The sequence below is a fragment of the Molothrus ater genome, chromosome 6 (assembly GCF_012460135.2).
Source record: "Molothrus ater isolate BHLD 08-10-18 breed brown headed cowbird chromosome 6, BPBGC_Mater_1.1, whole genome shotgun sequence".
NCBI classification, from domain to species: domain Eukaryota; kingdom Metazoa; phylum Chordata; class Aves; order Passeriformes; family Icteridae; genus Molothrus; species Molothrus ater.
This window is the reverse complement of record NC_050483.2, coordinates 42,309,593-42,317,341: the sequence shown is the minus strand read 5'-3', so window position 1 is coordinate 42,317,341 and position 7,749 is coordinate 42,309,593.

Genomic DNA, 7,749 nt, shown 5'->3' with positions numbered 1-7,749 from the left:
GATTCTGATTTAAGTTTTTTTATCTTTCTGATGTATAGGTCAGGAGGGCTCTTACTTTGGAACACACCCTTGTGAGAAGACAAAATGAATTCTGCTCCCCAGCATCACGTGTGGTTAGAGATCAGTGTGTCAGGTCCTGCAGCACTGCAGTGATTTTCATTTGGGAAGGATTCTTTTGAGGTGACCATGTGAAATGAGGGGTGGTGCTGCTCCAAAGAGGTGCCATGTCCCTTTGCCAGGGATAAGCAAATGCTTTCCTCTTGCTCAGACTTTCTGTAGTAGAATTTTGTACAAATATAGTGAAAGAATGAATGTTCAGTGGCACAGAACACAGCTTTGATATTGATTTGTGTTACTGTTGCATAACATTTAGGGACTCTGTAAGGAGCAGGGTCAAATCAATCTACATGTGTTTAAATACTCAGAAATAAAGCAATGGAAAAATTTTGGGAAAAACCAATCAGATCTTACCAGAAAATGATGTTTATTAAGTGCTGAGCCAGACCAAACTCTCCTGGTCTTTACAAAACCATGATTTTAAGAGGTGTTTTAGTTCTGTAACAATAACAACAGACAATGAGTATTGAAGTTAATGGAAAGTCAAGGCATTATACATATCAAAATATGCTGTGCAGAATTTGATTTTCACTTAGCAAAATTAATAATGGGGATCAGTAAAAAACCTACACGCTCCTGGCTTTTCAATGTAAAAATATATGTAGTCCCAGCATATATATAAATGTGGAGCTTTTTAGAAATAAATACATTTATATCATGTTGAATTTACACATGGTAGTATGAGGCACAGACAACATAAATGCCTTTAACACCTAGATTAATGAGCAAAGTGAGCTACCATCAACCTGTCTTTGTTCTCTGTCCAAGGGAATGAGGAACAGACACTGTGGTCAGTAGGCAGATAGCAGGACATGAGGCCCTCCTGCTTTGCCACTCTCCAAGACTTTTATTGCTACAGAACTGCCTCTTTCACTGTGAAAGCTGTGGCCCCTTTATTCCAGCTAAAAGTGCTCTCTGTCACCCAAAGAGACAACCTCCTTCTACATACTTGCTTTGCGTGTCAAAGTAGACCCTGGTGTGACAGCAACTTTAGTTTATGTATGTGCCAAAAATTTATATCTGTTATGCACATCTAGATTAATACATTAACTGGGGGGATAGGGACAGTTGTAAAGATTGTTTGGTTGAGATTCACACTGGAAATAAGACCCCAACACAGGTTCTTTTTCTGTATCTCAATGTCCTCAATATTGAACTAGGCTGATGTAACATTGCACCTTGGAGCTGTCTCCATAAATTTTTTACTTGATTCTTGTATATTTTTTTCATGGCTGTTTTAATTAGATGGTTTTTAATCATGCCTACTGGTACATGAAAAAGTAAGTTTTCTGACAGAAGGAATGTATTTCTTAAATAGCTGAAGTTATGGTCTTTTAAAATCAGCCTTGAGTCTGAAGAAAGCTGTTTTGTGAGGTTTCCAGAGGTTCCTGCCAAAATGCCATGAGACCATTACTGCACATTTACTTCCAGATTTATCTGGAACCCAGAAGTGCAGACACAACACAGAGGAGCTGGAAGAAGCAAGAGTTCATCAACTATTTGTGAACTTTCAAAATGAATTATTTCTGGTTCAGTCTGAGGAAAACAGAAAAGTTTGGGTGGCGAGGAAGTTGACTTTGTTTCCCAACACTTTTCTGTTCTAAAGTAAATCCTCTTCAGATTCAACAACACTTTGATTAATTAGAAGATAATTATCCATTTGCTGACTAAACAATAGTTTCTTCTGTTGAAACTAAGCAATAATATCTTCTTGTTCATCATCCTTCATGTATTGGCAGCAGATCTTAGGTACATACTGAGAAGAAGGTTTGGTCCCTCTGGGAATGCAGGCATGTGGAGGGAAAAAACGCACTCGTTTGAGAAGGGTGATTGTAATGCTGCACACATTACTTCAGGTATGTGCAAGTCAAACAGCCACTGACCTGAAGCAGTCATGGTTCAGACAGCCCAGCATGGTTTCCTGCCTGCTGTGACCTGGCACAGCCCAGGACAGCGCGAGGTTTCTCCATGCATGGCTGGCTGCCACTGCTTCCCTAGGAGTGGAAACTTAAAGGCTGGTGATAAAAGGAGAGAAATTTTGCCATTCAGAGTTAGCTTTCTGAAATCATGAAACAAGGTAGGTTCATGATTTCAGGTTAGTGCTTGCAGGTAGTGGTCATCCTTCCCTCCCTTTCACAGCTGAGTGGGGAGCACTTTCCTAAGCTGAGGTCCAGATCTCAATGCTTTTCTGAGTGCTGGGCAAAGACCAGCCCTACTGTGGTGCCAGTGCAATGGAGACACCAGGATGCCACAGAAGTGATGCCTGGTTTTGCCTGCCTTTTTTGGACCTTCTCTCAACTTTATTCAGGGAGATCTATTATAAGAAAATTGACTTGTGTAAGATAAAATACTAATTTCTGGAAGGGGAGCAAGTTTAGACAGACCTTCATGTTTTTTTCCCCATGTAAATTAACTTTTTGTCACCAGCACAGAATTAGACACCTCAAGGAAACTCAAGCTTTTTTTTTGGTGAAGGAGAATACAATAGTTTGACTGCTTTATAAACAGTCTAACACTCCTTAAATTAAATTTTTGGTGTATGCCCAAATATACTACAAAGAAAACATTTCCTGTAGTATTTTGGTGCTCCTGTTTGGCTCCAACTGAGACTGAGAAATGTAGAAGACATTCCAGACATGAATGATTGTAATAGTTTGCACTTGTAAAGTGATCCAGATACTAACAATAATGGACTGCAGTTGGAGTGAGAGCATGGTAAAATGGCTCTTTTACAAACACAGTTCTTTAAAGGAAGTGGTGAAAGGGAAAAATTAATTAATTATATTAGGTCTGGTATACTTTGACCAGATGTGTAGTAGCCTATGAAACTGAAAAGGCTGTTAATTCAATCTCTGAAATTATTTAGCATGGGAAAAAATGAATTTTTGGTAATTTTAAAATAAAGCTAAGAGATTTTAATTGCCTAGAACTTAGACTTGCTTGGAACTGCAGAAAAAAGGAATGGATGGGAACATCATGTCTTATTCTTTTTCATTGTATTTTATACACAAAAATAGAGACAAAGACAAATGATTTAGACAGGTTCCTTTAAGTAATATAATGACTTCCTCTTGACACTTTAAGTAATCCTACTTTTCTTAGACATATTTCACCTTCAACTGCAGAATGGTCTAAGTTTTCCTAAGTAAGAAAACATGGGCACTTTTGTCACATACAAAGAGAAAGCAGGGGAAGCTTAGAGATGGTTGGCGTGATTTTCAGCATTTGGAAAATAAATATAGGCCTAAATGCTCGTGAAGGATCATGAATAGATGCTTTCCCTTTCACTGAGGATCCTTAGCAGCATTTCTAGTATCCTGGTCCATGTATATACTTGAGCTATACACTGAGATACAATACATGTCAGTTTGCTGTGTGAAACTCACTAACTCAGTGGCCACTGCCTATTCAAAACACATGGTAATCAGACAATTACTGGGGTTACTCCATTGATAGTACCAAAACCCCCCACATATTTCTATTAAAGCAAGTGGGAATTCTATTTCCGGTAAGTTCAATTTCATAAACATCTATTTAAGACGACCAGGGTTGAACACTACTCTATTCCATGCTAAAGAATACACACAGATACACAGTTTGCACTTTAACAATTCTTTCAGGGTCATAAATGAACGTATAAGTTAGTGTTGACTTTTTAAACAGTAGTATTAACCTTGCATCCCAGGAAAATCAAGCAACAAATCACATTTATGCAGTACTTGTAAATCAGTAAAACACAAAGCTGAGCTGGAGAACTTTTACATGACATCAATCACGAACTGTGAAATACCCAATAAAATTTCACAACATACCTGTGGAACAAGTTTTGCAATGTGCAAATAACACAGATTCCCCACTACCAGGAAGAAAAAAAAAGTCTTTCAACACATACAATACAAATTCTACAGCACACATGAAAAACAAGTTCCACTGTATGTATGGGGATTTGAAGAACAAATATAATATCTTGATAGCCACTAAACCTGAAGTGACCCATTGTCTCATGTTTAGTTAGTACTTGGTTTTGTGGTCTTTCATTGCCTCAGGACTTTATTATGAAGATGAATTAATGTGAAAACTGGTCTTTTAAATGAATTGCTATATTTCTGACCTGAAATGCCATGATCAGTCTAGAACCCGCCCGGTATTGGCCCCAAAAATTGTCCCCTAACAGATTCATAAAGCTTCTGAAAAGCGGAAGTGCAAACAGAATGGAATCTAACCATCTGAAACATAGAAATGCTTGTGCTTGGTTTTAACTGTATAAAGTAAACAGACTAAAGAGGCTACAGGGAGCAGGAGGGCAGACAGGCAAGCAGCAGTGTGGTATTAGAACGTGTTCCTTCTTGGAGACCAGTAAAACAGTGCTAGAGCAACGGATGAGAGATAAAGTTAGGGGTAAACATCCCTAAAATATTGTGACCTAGAAAAAAAAAAAAAGCCAAAGTTATTAGTAAAATCCATATTTTTATAATAGGTCTAAAGAACAGAAGGTACATTAAGGAACTGACACTCCTAGTATCAGTCTATGAGCTAATTACCACTGCCTTTGAGTTGGTAAGATGCATCTCTTCTTCATCTGTGTCCTGGTTCCAGCCAGGACAAGGTTAATTTTTGCAGTATCCAGGAGGGGCATGGTGAGGACCCTGAGGTTATTCTATACACCCTCACACCATGTGCAGGGGATGGTTGGGAAGGGAAGCATGGAGGGGTGGCTGGGTATTGCCAGTTTCCATCTACTGAGCACTTACATGTTAATTATTTGTCTCTCTTGTAAACTCTCTTATCAATATTTTTGCTGTGACTGTTAATTTTTGTATCTCATTGATTCTTCCAGTCAATCACTCTTAACTCAGCCTGTGATCTTTATCTTTTATGCCTCCAGTTCTCTCCAGCCCACCACAGGGGGAGGAAGAAGCGCATGGTTTGGAATTTTTCCCTGGGAACTCTAAATTGGAGAATACCATTCCTAAACCACAACAGTTAGTCATTCCTTTTCAAATTCTTTCGAAGTATTTGGCCTTGCAGCTATGGAGGCACATGAATGTTGCTTTAGCCATAGAGTCTCTGGTCACAAAATGTGCAAAAGCTCAGCTTGAAGAAAGGAAATGTGTATATTTCTCTGCTTTTGACTGAAGCAAAATGGTGTGATGTAAAAGAAGACCAGAAAGAGAAGGAAAGGCAGGTCACAGAGAGAGAGAAAAGAAAATGATAGGAATGCAGATGTGGAGAAAGAAGATAAGACTTGTCACTTCCAGATAATAATTTGGGGAAATGTTACAGCGTGAAGAGCTTGATTTTTGCCTAGGAACAGGCATAGAGCAGAGTAATATCCAGTTCTCTGCAGCTGTGAGAAGGGACATTTATATTTTTCCCTCTCAAGCAGTTTCCATGTTTCAAAATACTTGGCCACATACTGTGTAATGGTGGAATGCACAACCCCCTCCAGGTGAGCCCTACTGTACTTTAGGCTATAGCAGATCACTACCTCAGTAATATTACCAGTGAACTCATTTGGTGCTGTCACTGTTGATTACAAGGATGACAATACTCCTGTGCCTGCTAGAAATCCTCAAAATCAGGCCAGAGAAAAGAAATTCCTATTATTTATAGAAACTGGAGTTTCCCTTTGGAAAATGGTGAAATTCATCAAAGAATGACTGTCTTTGTTCTTTTCAGATTTCTGTGAGAGCTAGTCCAACTAAATCCAAGAACCAATAGAAAGTTATTGTGTATTTATATATTTTGTTTTCAGTGCTGCTTATTAACAAAGTGATTTGAGAAACTTCTAGTAAATGAATATTTTTCATGTGCAAGTAGGAATCAGAATCTTGTACCTTATTCCTGCCTCATCTTTCAGGTTTTCTTTCTGGCCTTCAAGTATACTCTCCTATGTATTTCTTTGTTCTACTCAACTAAGGAGACTCATGTTGAAAGTAGGGCACCTACTTAAGTGTTTAGTTGGATTAGGGTTCTTCAGAGGATTTCCTAACCTTTGAAAAAAATGATTAATTGTTGCAGCATTAGGCCTTCAAGGCCTAAACTTCCAAGAAATTCAGCTCTGAATCCTGGGCTGGGCTGACTGAATCATTTTGTGATGGCCAGATCTAGGACTGTGCAGGGTATTGGCTTCTGAGTGCAGACAAAAATAGGAGGAGGTGAGTGCTGAGTGAGTAAAATGAAATTTAGAAACTAAAAAAAACCCAACTAACCAAAATACCAAACAAAACTAACAAACAAAAAAAATCCCAAAAACCCAAAACCACCACCCCCACCAGAACAAAAAAACCATCCCACCCACCCAGAAAAAACCCCAAACCCAAATAACAACCCAGTGCAAAAGAATGCACACTCCAGTCGCAGTTTAAAACTTTCTCGGGATATAGTCATCAAAGAGAAGATATTGTCTGATTCTATCTTTGTATTTAACTTTGTCAGACCAACTTTCAAGATGAAAGCAATCAAAATTATGTGATGACACTGGCTTTTGATATGCTGCAGTTATCCGTGAAGGCTTGACCATGTTTGTGATGGCAATAGTTTCCCAAAAGTACTCTGCCTTGCAAGGTAAATCACAAAGTTAACTTCTGCTAAGTAAAATTTGGAGGAAAAGGCCCTGATATGGTTAATTGGCAAATGCCCATTTTTTTACCCATCTGAAAAGCATCCATGTTCAATGTGATGTCATTTTCTTTAATCTGATTAGAACACTTGAATACTATCAAATGTTCCCATACTTCCCTATGTGCTCAAAGACCTTTATGCATTTCTTATACATTGCATAAAAACTAAAACTGCTTTCCTGCTGGCTTGCAAATACTTGGGTTAATTTTAGCCAGTAGTTGCATTTCTCATAACTGGGTCCCTCAAAGTTTCTTCTTCTCAGTTTGCCAAAGGGCTCACTTAGAAATGCTAGTTCTTACAACTCTCACCTCACTTTGTTGCAACTAAGCCCTCCTGAAATGCTCTCTGTTCCACAGGACATTCCTTCTGCAGCTGTCACATGCTGCTGTGCTTGCTCTGTGCTTACTGAACTGCCTTATACTCACATAGGAGTCTCAATTGTTTCTTTCAAGGGAGAGTTTCTGTTCTGTCCTGTGTACTTTTTCCTTGGTTGCTAATATCTTATGGTACTCTACAATGACAGAAAATCTGATAACAATCTTGAGTAGAAGAGATCAGCCTGCCTGAATGCTGATATAAACTGAAATGGTGGTATGAAATATGTCAATAAATCATCTTGCAGTGCATTTCACACATTTTTTTTTTGTTGGTGTGAGTAAGCACATTTGCTGAGATGGGTCAGACCTGGGATAGCATGAGTTTTTCTAAGAACTGATGATTTCCCTGGTATGTACAAGTGCTTTGTAAGTTTAACCTGTTATATCCTACTTCACCCCAACCCACTTTTCCCCTAACTCACCACCTTTTAATTGCCTCCTAGAACCGTGTTCATGAAAATACAGAGCTCTCAAATTTCAGCCAAAGGGGGACTCTGCCAATATTTTTTACCTGGAAAAAATGCTTTTCAAAAAGAAATGATAAGGAATAGTCTTAGTTGTAATCTGGAATTGCACAAAATAATTGGCTGCTCTGAGGCATAGTTATTTGGCATAACATGTTGCTTTGGAA